The sequence below is a fragment of the Mobula hypostoma genome, chromosome 21 (genome assembly GCF_963921235.1).
Source record: "Mobula hypostoma chromosome 21, sMobHyp1.1, whole genome shotgun sequence".
Taxonomy (NCBI): Eukaryota; Metazoa; Chordata; class Chondrichthyes; order Myliobatiformes; family Myliobatidae; genus Mobula; species Mobula hypostoma.
This window is the reverse complement of record NC_086117.1, coordinates 24,694,157-24,711,124: the sequence shown is the minus strand read 5'-3', so window position 1 is coordinate 24,711,124 and position 16,968 is coordinate 24,694,157. Positions and strand designations below refer to the sequence as shown.

Sequence of the window (16,968 nt, the reverse complement as noted above, 5' to 3'; positions counted from 1 at the left end):
CGTTTCATGTAGAATATAATCAACAACCTGGTTAAATCTGCACTCCAGTCAGATGTTGTGAATTCAGTTTGATTACCAACCTCTGTAATATTAGACTCGCCCCATTCCACAGAATACATCCAACAGCTGGTAAGATATCTATGGCTTTCAAGTATTCACTGATAATTAAATTATAAGAATTTATAGGATATTTGAGAATGATTTAAAGGTAAAAGAATCCAAGGATTCAAAGAATTTGTAAGGCATACAATCACCACCTTCTTGAAATTCCCCCCATTACATTCCATCTTTGATGCTGGATAAACTAACGGTTTGAAAACCTGTGCACAGCAATCTTTGATCTAAGTGATCTTGGCATCTGAACCCATGAGCCCAAGGAATGTACTTTTGTGCCTCAAGTTTTTTTTGTTTTGTCCCATGTGGATTTACTTGGAATATTTACAAATAATGTTAGACTTACATTTTAATGACCTCAGAATATCCTGCTTTGATTGGGTCCCAGGATATCCCAAACTAGTCAATGTAGTTTGATAAGCAATGAGATTAAAAATGTTGTCACCCAATGACATTAAGGGGTATTTACTGGTCAGAACACTATGTTCAGCTCACTCTTCTGCAAACATTATAGGTCTTTCACTGACAAATGACAGAGCCTCCCTTTTAATCTCTTGTCTAAAATAAGGTACCTCCAATGGAGCAGCAACCCCTCAGTACGAGGCTTGAGAACGAGCCTAAAAACTGAAGTTTCAGCCTTGAGCAACTCCTTGAACCACAATCAGCAATGACAACAATACTTCTATTGAACATTATTCCAGTTAGACTGGTGAAAGATAGCAGCTCTCATTGTTCAATTATCTCATGTACCAGCAAACAATGCTACCAAAAGGAACACCCTCAAGATGGGCCATGAAGCAACTCTTTTCACTTCTTTGACCTCTTTTTATTTCAGACATGGTTCTGCCTCTGTGTGAACCTGTCATCTACATTTTGTGGGTTAATTTTGGGCCAATCCAGTGACCTATAACTTTGCTCTCTCAGCGTGTTCTACGAGGCTGTGACCAAAGCGTGTGGCATGGTGGCCAGGAAGCCAGGAGATGGGCGCAAGCTCATGATTGACTCCATTTCTCGCTGATTTCGCCAATTAAAGCACAGAGGAAGACTGAAATTGAGGCGGGTGCAGAAGGCGACCAGCACCGTCCATCAGCCTCTCACTCACTGTTGCTGGAGGTGTCTACGTGTGGTAGTCTCTCACTTGCTGCTCCCGATGGTAGGTCCTTGCATTTGAATGATCTCTCTCTTCCTCAATGGTGTCAGCAGATATTGCTGGAGCAAGGTTTAATTGAAGCAGATTGTAGATTTGGACTCTAGATCAGGTTTACAATGCGTTCTAGTTTTGGTTGCTCTTCTTTGATACTACTTTTTGGTGATTCTTTTTAAAAATTGGGACAGCCTGCAGATAATGAACACTGAGCTGAACCATACGTTTTAATTTTTGTGTTTTATATTGTGTTTTAGCTCGTTTTTTGTTGGCGTTTGTGCAATTTTTTTTGCGCGTGGGGGGAGGTTGGGGTTTGATATTTGATGGTTTTTGAATGGTTGGTTCCATGATTCATTTCTGTTTCGTGACTATGGTGAAAGATGAATTTCAGGCTTGTACACTGCAAATGTACCAGCAGATCATAAACAAATACAACTGAACACTTTAAAGGGTCTCGGCCTGAAACGTCGACTGCGCCTCTTCCTATTGATGCTGCTTGGCCTGCTGCGTTCACCAGCAACTTTGATGTGTGTTACTTTAATTAATAACAGTTTTTCTGTGGAAAATTGTGGTAAATTATCACTGCAAACAATGAAGAGGCAAGCGAAAACAGACTCCAGGGTCAGGGTGTGTGGGTGCATGTGAGGTCAAGACATGTTTAGCATGGAATTAGAGCAAGTGGAGTGGGAAAAGTTTGAGCGGAGGGGCTTTGGAGCCTATCCACCTAAATCGAGTGAGGTTGGATCGATCCTGTACCTTTCAATTTTGCGGAGAAGTCTTTGCTACGTATACTGGTTTATTATGGTAATTTGCATAACCTGATACCCAAACTTTGCTTCCAAAGTTCTGAATTACTACAGAAGAGCTTCAAAACTGGAAAATGCTTGACAAAATTTAACTGCTGCTCTCCTCCAACAGCTAATGCATCTCTTTGACTACTGATTACAAAAGTTAAGCACTACAAAATAAAAATTACCTCCCCTTGCCCCCACCAGGACTCTTTTTAGTTAATACTGGAGAACATTTAATTTTTCAGCAATATCCGTATTTAAAAAGCTGCCACTCATTCCAAGGTTTATTTGTTGTCAAAATATACAACTCTGAAATTCTTCAATTCTCCGGGCAGCCATAAAATCAAGCAAGTAATCGAAAAGCAGCATGACCATCAACCCCCAAATCCCACTTCCCCACAATAAAACCCAAACAAAAATAGAACAGGGCATTAACCTTTAAATCCCTTCTCCCACACAAAAACTGAGCAAAATGGATAAAGGCACATCAATCCCCAACTCCCCCTCCTCACACAAAATAAAGAGAAGATCTGGCAAAAACCCCGCAAAATATAAAAAACTGAGACTGAAAAATAGAGTCTATACTCCAAAGTCCACAGCCAAAACGGGGAAAAAAACCTGGACAATACTCTCCGGGCCTGGGCACAGCAGCAGGCTCTCTCCTCTCTGGTACAGAGTAACCGATCAAAAGACAGGCAGCTGGCAATCACCCTATGCACTCGCTTTGATGCTTCAACCTCCCTCATCACTTTAATCGGTGGACAACGGTAGTTTTAAATGCCAAAATAGAGCCAAACAAGAGCTTGCGCTCCGTCCTGCAGCCTGCTTGCTACGAAGTTCGTGAATGCTGCCTCCCAGAACCCTCTCAGACTGCAGAGCGCTGGAACACTCAAACGATCTCGCCTTGATGTTTCAATCTCCCTCGTCGCTTTAATCGGCAAACAATGGAAGCTTTAATTGGCAAAATGGGGTCAAGCATCGGCTTGTGCGCCATCCTGCAGGCTTCTCGCTACGAGGTTTGCTCAAGCTGCCAGTGCCTCCTGGAATCCACTCAGAGACTGCAGAGCACTGAAGCATCCAAACAATATCTTAACAGCAACACACAAGCTCCAACAGTTCCAGAAGCACATTCAAGACGAGAAACAAACATAACAGACATGAAAAGAAGTGAAAGAGATGGCTTCATGATCTATTCAGTAAATGTTGCTCAAATGAGCACTGTACACAGGCATCACCTTGACTGGAAACCTTTCTGGTACTCTTCAAGCCAGCCTTCCTCCATTTATCATTCACAAAGCATGATTCATCCAAAACTCCACACCTGCACATACCATTTTCTTGTCGCCCCATTCATACTGTCTTAATATTAGCACTCAGTCAAGCAGCAACTCCGTATTCAAACCTTAATCCTTGTTTCCTGTCAAATTTATTATTATATACTCAACTACATGTATGTGCAGGTGCAATGAAAAACTTACTTGCAGCAGTATCACAGGCACTATCCAGGCCATGCTCTCTTCTCAATGCTGCCATTAGGAAGGAGGCAAAGGAGCATTAGGCCCCACACCACCAGGTTCAGGAACAGTTATTACCCTTCCATCAGGCTCGAGAACCAGTGTGGATAACGTCACTCACCTCAACACTGAATTAATCACTGAACACAGCCTATGGACTTGTTTTCAAGGACTCTACAACTCACTCACTCAGTATTATTTGTTATTGTTTTTTTTGTATTTGCATAGTTTGCCTTCTTTTGCACATTGGTTGCTTGTCAGTTTTGTGTGTAGCTTTTCATTGATTCTATCACATTGCTTTGTTCTAATGTGAATGCCTGCAAGAAAACGAATCTCATGGTAGTAAATGATGACGTGTACTTTAAATTTACTTTAGACTTTCTGAACTTTAGATAAGCAGCATTCATGAGAAAAAACAAACATAAATAAAAAACGCAAACAACAGGAATTCTGCAGATGCTGGAAATTCAAGCAAAGTCGCTGGTGAACGCAGCAGGCCAGGCAGCATCTCTAGGAAGAGGTACAGTCAACGTTTCAGGCCGAGACCCTTCGTCAGGACCGTTAGTTCACCAGCATCTTTGATGTGTGTGGCATAAATAAAAATCTAAGTTTACAAGAAAGAACACAATTGGAACAAAAAATAATCTAAACCCATTTTACTGCAAAGAGATCAGTGGTCAAATGCTGCTAAACTCTAGTGATTAGGGTTGTGGCAGTTGGTTCAAGATTTAATTTCTTCCAAGGGTTCTCCTCCACTTTCCTCTGAAACATTCTCCAGCTATCAACAACCTCCAGCCCCCACTAAGCTCTTCAAATTCTAGCTTTGGCTAAAATTTTAATTGCTCCATATTGACAGCTAGGCCTTTAGATATTTAGGGCTCAACCTATGGAATTTATTTAGTAAACTTCTCACTCACTGTTAATTCCATAAAAGCTCTCCCTTCTCATCTTCAGTCCTATCTCTTACATGATTTGCCTTCAAATTTTGTTTGATGATACTCCACGCCATTTCATTAAACCTACTTTAAAAAGCAAGCTTTTGTTGTGCAAAGATCATTATGAATCACCATCAATCCCAGTTTAAAAGGAGGCCAGAATATATAACCTGGTCAAAAGTGATCTTACAAAAGCTGTTGAGCAAAAAGCCTACATTGCTTCTGAGCAGCAACTCAGTAGAAAATATGAACATCTAATAAAGGATAATATTGTGCTCTAAGATAACATTACTGTCACTTAGCAACAGTGCAAAAAAATTATGGTAGGCCTAAATAAACATTTTACCGAGAAATGAAAATTTGCACTTTGATGTACTACGTTTTAATAAATTATAAGAGCTATGCCACACAGCTGACATCTGTTTGAACAAGTACAATCATCTGTTTTGCTGCAGGCTAGGCAAAACATCTTCAGCACGGTAACAATTCCCCCTGATAAATGGAATGTGGAATTAAGAACTTTACATGATGACTGTTGCAAGATTCTCAACTCTTATCAGTTCATTTAATACTTAATCTTAAATAAGTGCTGCAAAGCAAACCTCTGGTATGGGTTTTGGTTCCTTTTGTCCTGACTTTATGAACCTCAATTTTTGCTCAGAGGAAAATTTTGCTTTGAATTACAATTCACCAGCTTTGAATAACTTGTAAAATTAGTCAGGTCCATCATGGGTACCAGCCTCCGTAGTATCCCAGACATCTTCGAGGAGCGGTGCCTCAGGAAGGCAGTGACCAGCATTAAGGATCCCCACCACCCAAGACATGTCGTCTTCTCATTGTTACTGTCGGGAAGGAGGTTCAGAAGCTTGAAGGCACAAACTCAGTAATTCAGGAACAGCTTCTTCCCTTCTGCCATCTGATTTCTAAATGGACATTGATCCCATGAACACCACCTCACTACTTTATTAATTTGTTTTTTTTACACGACTTATTTTAAATGAACTATTTAACAGACATATATACATTTAATATAATTCATTTTTTTCCCTCTATTATTTATCATGCATTTCATTGTACTGCTGAATAAAGTTAACAAATTTCACAACATATGTCGGTGAAATTAAACCGGATTCTGATTCTAAACTATAAATAATGACTTGCACGTCAAATAACGCACTTTCATCTAGATCTGAACCACATGATTTCAAAAGTAATTATTACCATATTCATAGACCACTACTCTACTTCCCTTGTTCTTTCAAAATAATACCGCACAATTGTAATCCCACTAACAATTTGTTAGTGTAATCTGTTTCAAAATCATCTAAATCTTAGTTTCATAGCTGCTAGAAATCCATGTTAAAAGAGGGATTAGAAAGTCCAAACAGTGAAGTAAAAAAAATGCTACATCTATCTACTCCCAATGCACTCAAACCACAATTTAATTTGTCTCTGCCTTACCTTAAATTCTCCTGAAGATTAAGGTGCTCCTGAATTCCTGATTTAATGGGAAGTATATTTGTATTTCACAATTTCAGTCTACCTATCTTTTCTGCATCTATCCAGCCTGTAGCACCTGCATTTTAATAATAACTATGTTCTGAAAGCACTGTGGCCATAATATTCATATTCCCTTATGGGACAAGAGGTCATTCCACCCATGAGAGTCCATGCTGGTTCTCAAAGCAATCCCATCAATCCTACTTTCTCCATTTCCTATAACCTATTCTCTCACACAGATCAATCACTCCATCACCCACCTGTACCAGGTCTAATTCACTGTTGCCAACTAACTTAACCTGTATGTCTTTGTGATGTGGGATGAAACCAAACCATCCATGGGGAAACCAAGAGGAAGAAAATGGGAATTCCACATGGCTGCAACAGAAGTTAAAGTCAAACCTGAGTCGCTAGAGCTGTGAGACTGCTGCACTATCTGTAGTATGGATCACCCACAAATTAGGGCCTTCAGGTTAGAGAAACTGCCCTTACAGAATTCACAAATCATTACCCATAAATTTTAGATGCAGAATAAAATTTACTTTCATGGAGTTTCTGTGCAAAATAAGTAAATAAACCAATAATTCATTGTTCACCTTGCCTTTCTTGACATGCATTCAAGTTGAATGGCTTCACATTAGAGAAACTTGCAGTATGGCCCGTTTTTGAGGAACACAACCTTCCATCCTGTTACATGGTGGTACCTGTACTGTTATACTGAGGCCATATTGAGAAGTCAGAATTTCTATTTATCCCCAAATCTAAATGGCAGGAATCCAGAACTTTAATACATGCAAGAAACAACTAAAGTAATACTGCGGCAGATTTTAAAACCATACACCAGCACCTTAGGTTATCACAAACCACAACTGAAGAAAACCAGCAGTGGTTTCTCAGAGTTTGATCTTACGCAGATATAACAGTGAAAAGCCACAGACTTGTAGCATGTTTCTACAGGAACACACAGAGGCTGGACTAAAAGATTTTTTTTTCATAAGACCAAAAGATATAGGAGCAGAATTAGGCCATTTGGCCCATCGAGTCTGCTCTGCCATTCCATCATGGCTGATCCAATTTTCCTCCCAGCCCCAATCTCCTGCCTTCTCCTAGTATTCCTTCATGCCCTGACCAATCAAGAATCTATCAACCCCTGTCTTAAATATACATAAAGATTTGGCCTCCACAGCTGCATGTGGCAAATAATTCCACAGATTCACCACACTCTGGCTAAAGAAACTCATCTCCATTCTAAAAAAAATTGTCCCTCTATTCTGAGGCTGTGTCCTCTGATTTTAGACTCTCCCACCATAGGAAACATCCTCTCCACATCCACTGTCAAGGTCTTTTACCATTTGATAGGTTTCAATGAGGTCACACCTCCTTCTTCCGAATTCTAGTGAATACAGGACCAGAGACAAATGCTCTTCATATGACAGGCCATTCAATCCTGGAATCATTTTTGTGAACCCCCTTTGAACCTTCTCCAGTTTCAGCACATCCTAAAATAAGGAGCCCCAAACTTCTGACTACTCCAAGTGAGGCCTCACCAGTGTTTTATAAAGTCTCAACATTACATCCTTGCTTTAAATTCTAGTGTTCTTGAAATAAATGCTAACAGACTCAACCTGCAAATTAAACTTTAGGGAATCCTGCACAAGGACTCCCAAGTCCCTTTGTGCCTCAGATTTTTGCATTTTTTCTCAATTAGAAAACTCAACCTTTCATTTCCTCTACCACACTTCCCGACACTGCATTCCACCTGCCATTTCTTTGCCAATTCTCCTAATCCAAGTCCTTCTATAGCCTCTCTACTTCCTCCTTCCACCCATCTTCCTATCATCTGCAAACTTTTCCATCATCCAAACCAGTGACATATAATGTAAAAAGGATTAGTCTGAACACAGACCCTTATAGAACATCACTAGTCACTGGCAGCCAACCAGAGAAGGCTCCCTTTATTCCAACTCTTAGCCTCTTGCCAATCAGCAACTGCTCTATTCATGCTAGAATCTTTCCTGCAATACCATGGGCTTGTAGCTTTTAAAGCAGCCTCAAGTGTGGCACTTTGTCAAAGGGCTTCTTAATTAACAGAAGTCTAGCTAAGTCATCTTCAGTGTTTAATGAATGCACTTGATTTTTGTTGTAATATTGTGATATAATATTGAAATAAAAACAATACAGCCAATATTGGAAGAAGTGACTTCACTGCACTGCTTTGTATAAAATAGTTTGCAGAGGTTATAGAGTCATGAAGCCTTTAGGAGCTCACAAAAGCTGGATCCTAGCAAGTCTATGTGTTAATCTGACCAACCATATGCCAACATAATCAAGACAGTTCATTTATTTGAATTCCTGTCTGATATAGTTTTTAATGGAACAGCCTCTATACTGTGGAGGCAAGAGACAGCAGGTGCTGGAATAAGAGGGACAAAATAAATAAATAAACTGACAGAAGTGATCAGCAAGAGAAGCAGCAACTATGCAGGCTGTGCATCAGGACTGAGTCAAGGGAATATAGCAGGCAGATGGAAGTGAGGGGGAGGGGAGAGACAGGCTAGGAGTTCAAATGAATCTTTTTTTTTAAATTGGGGGTGGGGAAGTGGCAGAATGATGAGCTGATGTATTAGCCAACTGAGCGAGGGAATGAGGAAATCTTGAGAGGCTAGGTAGGTGATAGGTAGAAAAGAAAGAAAGATCAGCCAGATGGAGTTGGGTGGGAGAGTAAAGGGAAGGCTGAAGACAGCCTGGCAGGTGTTGGGTGGAACCACATAAGGGAGCAATGAAGGGAAGATGGAACTAGGTAGGAGAGCTGATAGGAAAGGTGAAACAAGGAAGAAGAAACCCATGTAGATACGTAGGTTGAGTTAAGAGTTGAGGAGAGTGATGATATTCCAATATTTTGCACCTGAATATTTATGTACAATTTAGCACCAAAGGGAAACATTAGCATGTACAGAACTAATATTTAAAAAGGAAAATAACTTCTTGTATGCACTTAAGAAAAACACTTAGGACACAAGTCTGCATCATTCTTCTCCATAAATACCAATTAATTAATTTGGGACAACTGTAATGTTAAAACTTTTGTGGGTTTTGAGGGATATCTAATATGGGGATGGGTCAAAGGTCAGGTTCACGAAGATACCTTAAGAACTAAACGGTTCACTGCTGTTCAAGTGTTCCTATTACAAATCCACAGCTGCTAGACTGACCCAAAGTCATTAAACAAACTCTCAAGCATAGAGTTCATCCCCTTTGAATATTACGTGAAAGTTACCACTTGAGCTTTGATCTGGAGTGTTGAAATTACATTGTTGTACCAATGAAGACCTTCTTGGTTAATTTGAAGTAGCCCCCTCATCAGACAATATTTCTTTATGATTGAGCACTGTTGGTAGTTCCCAGCTCCATGGAAACTGAAGGATAACAAATTGCCACCTGTTTTCAAGCAACAGAACAATCACTCAAGTTCAGTTTACAAAACAGAAGAGGAAGATGAATTCAAATACTTTCTAAAAATCAAAGATAGAGAGTTCAAAAAAAAAACTAAAACAAGACACTTTCCTATTATCCTTCTGTACTCTGTACTTGTTCCTCTTAAAAAAAATGCAAGTTACTAAATTTTACTTCATTTTATAGCTTCTTCTTCAAATTATTCTGCAAGGGAAGTTCTTATTACAGGTCCTCCTCAGGTTATGAAATGCTCATAATCCAGATAGTTTGCAAGGTGGAACTGTAGGTGCAAACCAAGTTCCTGGGTGATATTCAGAACCTGGAGAGCACCTATAATTACTGTTTCGTTACTAGGGATTGTGGTTCTAGACATTACCTGACCAGTCAATTTTTTTTTAAAAGAAACACCTACCTCATCAAAACCCAAGTGCTTAAAGATTATAGAGAATCAGGAGTAAAAGGCTCTTTTGGGCATAAAGAAATGCAAAAAAAGTATTAATAAAATATAACTCTTACAACGGAAAACTTAACATTAATTTACAAATTATAGTCTGTATCAGGGCTGAAGGGACAATCTGAATTGTCAAGTGTACTAGGATGCTCTTCCTAAGTAGTTACCTACATCACCTGAAGCAGTGTTTTCAAGCAATTGTTTACTTTTCAACTCTTAAAAACATTTTGTGTTTGAGAATTCCATACTTCCTCTTTTATAACAGTCTCATATTTTTGCTCCTGCATTAATGGCTTGCTAATCAGTGGAAATAATTCATATAGATGCACTTTCACAGCTTTTACAATACAAAAACTTTACAATCATGAAATACTCTTGAAGTGCAGTCACTAGTATTACAGAAAAGGTAGCAACAAATTTTCCTCAATAGATTTCTACTCATAGCAAAATGATATTTTAATTGAGGCTGAAATACTGTGCAAGACAACCAAGGCTTTTCCAAGTTTTCTTCAAAATAACATGGAATCTTTTGCATCAGTTGATATTTCATAACATCTTAATTTAGAAAGAAGCTTCTTAGAGATTTATATTCTGTATTTTTACCCTTTATTTTTTTGAAAACTGCGAAATAGTCTTGCTGGAGAAACTCATTATGACCTTACCCAGTCAGTTTAAATTGTGCAGATTTCCCATCTTGCTAAATGGTGAAGCTGTAATAACTGAACCCAAAACCAGTTGAAGGGATAGTAATAATCTTTGCACTCCTTCAATCAAGTTACAGGATCATATTCAGCCCACTGAGTCCATGTCAGCTTGCTGAACAATAATCCCATTAGTCCCATTCCCTTGGCCAGTTCTCATTGGCAATTCTTCCACATTTGTAATTTCCATGCAGATTTGGTCCTGTAATCCTAACTAATACTCAGAGGCCTACAAAATGTAAACACACTCCTAGTTCAAGTATACTGTCATTCAACCATATATATGTATACCACTAAATGAAACAATGTTTTTCCGCACAAGGTCCACACCACAGTACATAGAACTCACACACATAAGTGACCAAAATAAATTTTTAAAAATTAAAAAATATACTCCAGATTTACATTTAGCATTTCGTGCATTTATGACAAATCAAAAGGAAACAGTATATTGTTACCGGCGTTTCATAATGGTTGTGAGACCTGGATAGTGTAGGAAATTCAATGGCCTCATGTTCTAGGGGAAAAAGGTGTTTCCCATCCTAATAGTTCTTGTCCTATTACTACAGTACCTCTTGCCTGATGGTAGGGATTCAAAGAGATTGTAGGATAGATGGGAGGGACCCTTGACAATGCCAGAGGACTTGGGTATGCAAAGCCCCTGATAAATTTCTCGGATGGGGGAAGAGAGATCCCAACGATCCTCTCAGCAGACCTTACTATCCTTTGTAGGGTCTTGTGATCAGATGCCTTGCAATTCCCATACCAGATAGTAATGTAGCTGGTCAGAACACTGTCAATGGACCTCCTGTAAAAATTGGTTAGAAGAGGGAGGCAGGACTGGGTTGCCTCGTTCGCCTCAATCTCCTTAGGAAGTGGTTGACATGCTTTCTTGACAGAAGAGGTGATGTTGAGGGACCAAGTGAGATTGCCCCTTATGTGCACTCCCAAAAACAGTGCTCCAAACTCTCTCCACAGAGGAGCCATTTATGTGCAGTGAAGAGTGGCCAAACCGCACCTTCCTAAAGCCCACAATCTCTTTTTTCTTGTCCATGTTGAGACTCAAGTTGTGCTCGTAGCATTCTGCAAGCTGCTCAACCCTTCATCCTCCTGTGCCTCAATTACAGCAGCAAAACGATTCACTTTCCTTGATAAAAGGAGCAGATCTGAACTCGCTCAGTGTTTCAGCATCATCTGAGCTAAAACAAACCAACCCACACCAAGAATCAAACAAATACAATCTGCATTTGGGAAAGTAAAATTATTTTTCTGAAGTTGAAGCCCCTAAACGCACCAAACTCAAAATCTCTTGTGAATACTTTCCATGTTGTTCAAATTACTTCTTGCTCGAGAAATGCATTTTCTACTTCAGCTTCTTTCTTTTTCCAAATGTCTATCTACTGGCATTTTCTGCTATATGTGGACATAAGTTACTATTAACTTTTTTCTTTCAAGTTGCGAACAACACTGGACATATAGAGTAATCACAAACATGTACTTTGGAAGATGTTAATCTAATAGTAATGTTTTTATAATCAATCTGTTCTCAAAACTGTACTTTTGTGTCTGGGGTGTCATCCTGCATAGGATTCAGGATGTATGTAATTAAAGCTATTTGAATAGACAAGTGAGTGGACAACAGTGGCAGGTAGACTACAGTGAGAAAAAAAATGAGAGATCCACTTCTGCAGAAAAAAGAGTTTTGTTTTAAATAAATGAAGGAATTGGAAATGCTGATGTTCAAAAGTCACCTGGGAGTTTCCTGACCATTTTACTGAAAGCCAACATGCAGGTACAATTGTCAATTAAGAAAGCTTTTATTGCCATTAGATTTGACTCAAGTAAGTTTGTCTTATTCCAGGTGAAAAGGGCCTTGGTGAGGCTACATCTGGAGTACTGTATACAAGATAATTATAGTGATCAATTAACCTACCAGCAAGTCTTTCAGACTCAGCACAGCTAACACCCGAAATCAGATTGGGCATGGATCTCTGGATGGCACTTTTGAAGCTGGCAAGGCCCTGTCGGTAGATTAATTAGTTACTCTAAGTAAACTCAGACCCCTCTTAATGCTGAGGATGCATTCCTCAGAGGTGGAGCGCTATGGAAATCAGTGCTATACAATAACATTACACAAATGGACACACGTACCTGATTTAAAGAAACCCAAGATACATGACATATATTATTTTATGTATACACAATAATTTGTTGAGTAACAAACAGGCAAATAGGTCTAACCTGTACATCAGTGGAACAGAAACACATCACAGCAGCAGCGGAGGGAAGTGCGTAGTGGGTACATCTTAAGAGAAGGGACCAGACTGTGGGCCCTCCTCCAACTTTGGCTTCTTCTTCAAGTAAGCATTGAGATTTGACAGCCTTTTCTTAAGTTTTCTCTCATGAAGCAGTGCTCAGTGGCAGGAAATCATGTTGAGAACACCTCTCTTTGCCTTACTGCTTTGCTCCCTGTCAGGGTCATTATCCATGAACTGGTCCATGATTTGTGTGATCTTGGCGATGTTAGTGCTGAGGTTTCTTGCTGGCGTTTTCCTTTTCTCCACCTGTGTCCTCAGATTTACCCAGGATGCTTTGCTCTGCCAATTCTCGAAGCTCTTCGTTGTTAAGGCTCTCACCATGAGAATGCATAACTCTTCAACATCGCCATCATTAACATCCTCTAATCCCACTTCACTGGCCAGTTCAACAACGTTTTGGATAATTGGATCCACCTGAAATTGCAGGATACTGTTGCACGCTTCTGGCCTTAGCTTCTTCCACACTCTGTAAATGCAGCTTGAAGTTACTTCATCCCAGGTTGAAATGGAATAAATTGGCGAGGGAGCAGGAACGTTTACACACACAGGAGAGGCAGAGCGTGAATATGTGATTGGCTGCCAGTGGCTCAGAGCACCTGTAAAGCATTCTTATTGGCTGGCTGACTGTTTACTGTAATGACAGCTGCTCAAGAAATTTTAAGTATTGCTTAGAATGAATTAAAAAAATTTCAATAAAGAATTGAATAACTGCGTTGTAACAAATCAGAACTATGTAAGGTCTGAGTGTACTACTTAGTGTAGGATAATTCTAAATAACCAAAAGGCAGTTGATAAGCACATCGGAGAGAGAATTTTCTTGCAAGAGTACAGAGGAATAATGAGAGGGAAGAAATAAGACCAAAGGGATCGCACACTGGCAGCTGATGTGGGTACGCTGGGCTGAATAGCCCCCATTTGGGTTATTATAAGTACAAGCAAGAGACAATACAACTTCCTCAACCATGCAAGATGATGAAGCAGATAGTGGTTTAAAGACAAACATTACAAAATCTGCTGACGCTGGAAATCCAAAGCAAACATACAAAACGCTGGAGCAGCTCAGCAGTTCAGCAACATCTATGGAAAACGTTTCAGACTGAGACCATTTATCAGTCCAGATGAAGCCTCTTGGTCCAAAACATCAACTGTTTATCATTTCCATTCATGCTGCCTGACCAGAGTTCCTCCAGCATTTTGTGAGTGTTGCTAATCATTTAAATATCATTCTAGTTCTTTTAGAAGCACAAAGGGAATTCACACCAAACTGGAAAGGAAATAATTTCAGTATTAATTGTTTTTTTAAAAACACTATAGAGTTCTGTCTGTTCTAATGCATAATTCCAGCATTTTTTTTCCCACAATAGCACTAATGATAACAACTCCCAAGTCACTGGGCAGTGTTTAAAAAGATAAGACACAAAAAAATCAGTACTCTAAAACATAAAACTCCAGAATATAAGCAATAAACTATCTGACTAGCAATAAGGAACCGTTAACAAGCCAAATTTGTCTTCACTTTACTTTCAATTGGAACACCCAACCTGCAAAAACAACCTTAAAAGCATTCCACCTCAAAAGTTACAATGTAAAAAATCATCTTCCCAGTTAAAAGCGTACATTGGAGAACCTATCACTGAAGTTTTAAAGCTGGTAAAATAAGACCTGAAGAGCAATATTTTTAAATTGTTAATTCCTCACCTATTAATCAAGAACTCAGTATAATTTTACATCTCCCCACTGCAATCTTATCCACTTCTGTACTTTACAGTATGTTACCCAAATTGTATCCTCTTTAGCCACTGTGTATTGAACTTTGTTCAAGTCTAACCCAGGAAGCTGGCAGTCTCAAACTGGCCCCTGTTAACTTTGCCACAAAATCAAATTAAAGCAGAGACTATTCATGAACTAGTCTTCATGTAGTAGTCTCATGGGACACCAGTTAACAACTGGCTGTAAGGTCGTGAACAGTGAGGTCAGCAACATGCTTTAGTGATCATGCAAGTAAATTTCTTAAAGGTAGTTCTTCAAACTGCTCCTTTTAATTGCAGATGTGCAGGTTAAACATGGGTTAAAAGAACGGAAAATTTAATGAATCACGCGAAAGGAAGTTTTCCTGACCAAACCTCCCATGAGAGAACTTAATTCTCTTTTTCCTCACAACAGTTGGTCAAACTGTTGTTCCTAAAATTTGAAAGATTGCTGAGTGAACTCTGTGCCAGAGGCAAATGAGAAAGAAATCATGAAAAAGAATGAGATTAATACAAAATTCAAAAGAAAGCTTTCGGGTGTGGCATGAAAATTATTCAAGTGACATCTTCTCCAATTCGGTTCTCTTTTCATCTCTCCATATCAGCAGTTATGCCTTCAGGCACTTAACTAGAAACCTCTCCTCCTGCAAGAGACACAAAACCTAATCTTTGATCAAGTTTGTTGCCTCCTCCTGTTATGCAACTTGATGTTCAATTCTGTTTGGCAAGACCAATGTGAAGGGGTTGGGAATATTCTTTATACTTAAACGACTTTTAACGTATTTTTGCTGCAAACTTCTCTTAAGAAATAGAGGTGGGCCATACATCCCTTGAACCATTCAGTAAGTGCATGACTGGAGTCTAGACTTTGCACCGAATAGCTTTACACTGTCAATATCAAATTCCCCTCAAGTTATGACACTCTACTCCATCACATAACTGAAGTCTTTCAATATAATCAGTTTTATTCCCATATTTGAGAATCTGAATGCAAAGTCAAGTACAATTGTTCACAGTGGCATCTGTAATACAGGACAGGTAAACTTATTTTTCTTGTAAAGCCATGGAAATGACATCAAGCAAGATGGCTTGGGATTCCTGCTCCTGACGACTGGCCAGTGATAAAATGGTCAGGGGCTCTGCAAGTTAACAGATGCAGTCAGCATCAGACTCAGCCACAATTTGTCAGACGTTCAATTATCTTGCAGATATTAGTGGATTTATAGTCACACATTTCAAAATGCATTTTGGACATCCACTGAATTAATATGTAACCATCATTCACAAGACAAGTGTTCACGCACAGGAGGCTAATCCTCCTGTCTCACTCTTAATCCCGGAATTCAATAGCCACATTCACATCTTGTTGTCTATTTTCTTCTGTCATTGAGATGAATTGTCAAAACTTGTTATACGAATGAAATGTATTTCCTACCTGTGCAAGTTTTTCATTACTGCCTTGGCATCAGAGAAATCTGTCCATATATAGACATCATTGCTGTACAAAACTAAGGGAACATTATCAAAGGGTAGTGATAATTCTACAAATGTCCAACTGCTCCCCAAAGCTGACAAGAATTGCAATTCTATTGCAAGATGGAAGGATGTGAAAGATTGCTTCAGTAGTTTTAAAAAGGCAAATGGCAGGTTGAATACTGATACAAGCTGTACAAAATTAGTGGCTTGGTGAAGAGCAAGGAGGAGCATGCAGGTAGTTTAGGAAACGCGTCATTGTCTAACATATTTTCCCTTCAGGATAATGCTAGTAAGCAATGGTTCTTCAGAGTTCACTCAGGGCCAGTAGTGTGGCACTGCAAATAGCTCAACAGCATGGAAGAAGAGTGAAGGGGAAAGAGCAATCAGGGATTCAATAGTCAGTCGGTAAAACTGACCTCCTGTGGCCTTAACTCTGACTCCAGGATGCAAAGATGTCTCTCCACACCTAGGCAAGACCTCAAGAAGGAGGCATTCAGCATTAAGGCCTCTCACCATCTGACACATGCCCTCTTCACATCGTGGAAGGTGGTACAGGAGCCTGAAGACCCACACTCCACATTTTAGGAACAGCTTCTTCTTGTCTCAGATTTTTGAATGGTCCATAAAGACTACCTCACTATTCCCCTTTTGTGCTATTTTATAACTTAATGAGTATTTTTATGTCTTGCACTTTACTGCTGCCACAAAAAAACTATTTTTGTGATACATGATTCTGAATATCACTGCAAGAGAGCATCATAAAAGGACAGGGTGAGCATCTTGAAGTCCTGATTGCTCAAATGACACAGGGTGGAAAGGGAAT

The 16,968-nt window shown here is 39.4% G+C and overlaps 1 protein-coding gene across 3 annotated transcripts in view; it reads right to left on the bottom strand.

Annotated features, from left to right (window-relative positions):
* The window catches only part of abl1 (c-abl oncogene 1, non-receptor tyrosine kinase), a 155,319-nt gene that overhangs the window by 61,184 nt on the left and 77,167 nt on the right, over positions 1-16,968 (bottom strand). The window lies entirely within an intron of this gene.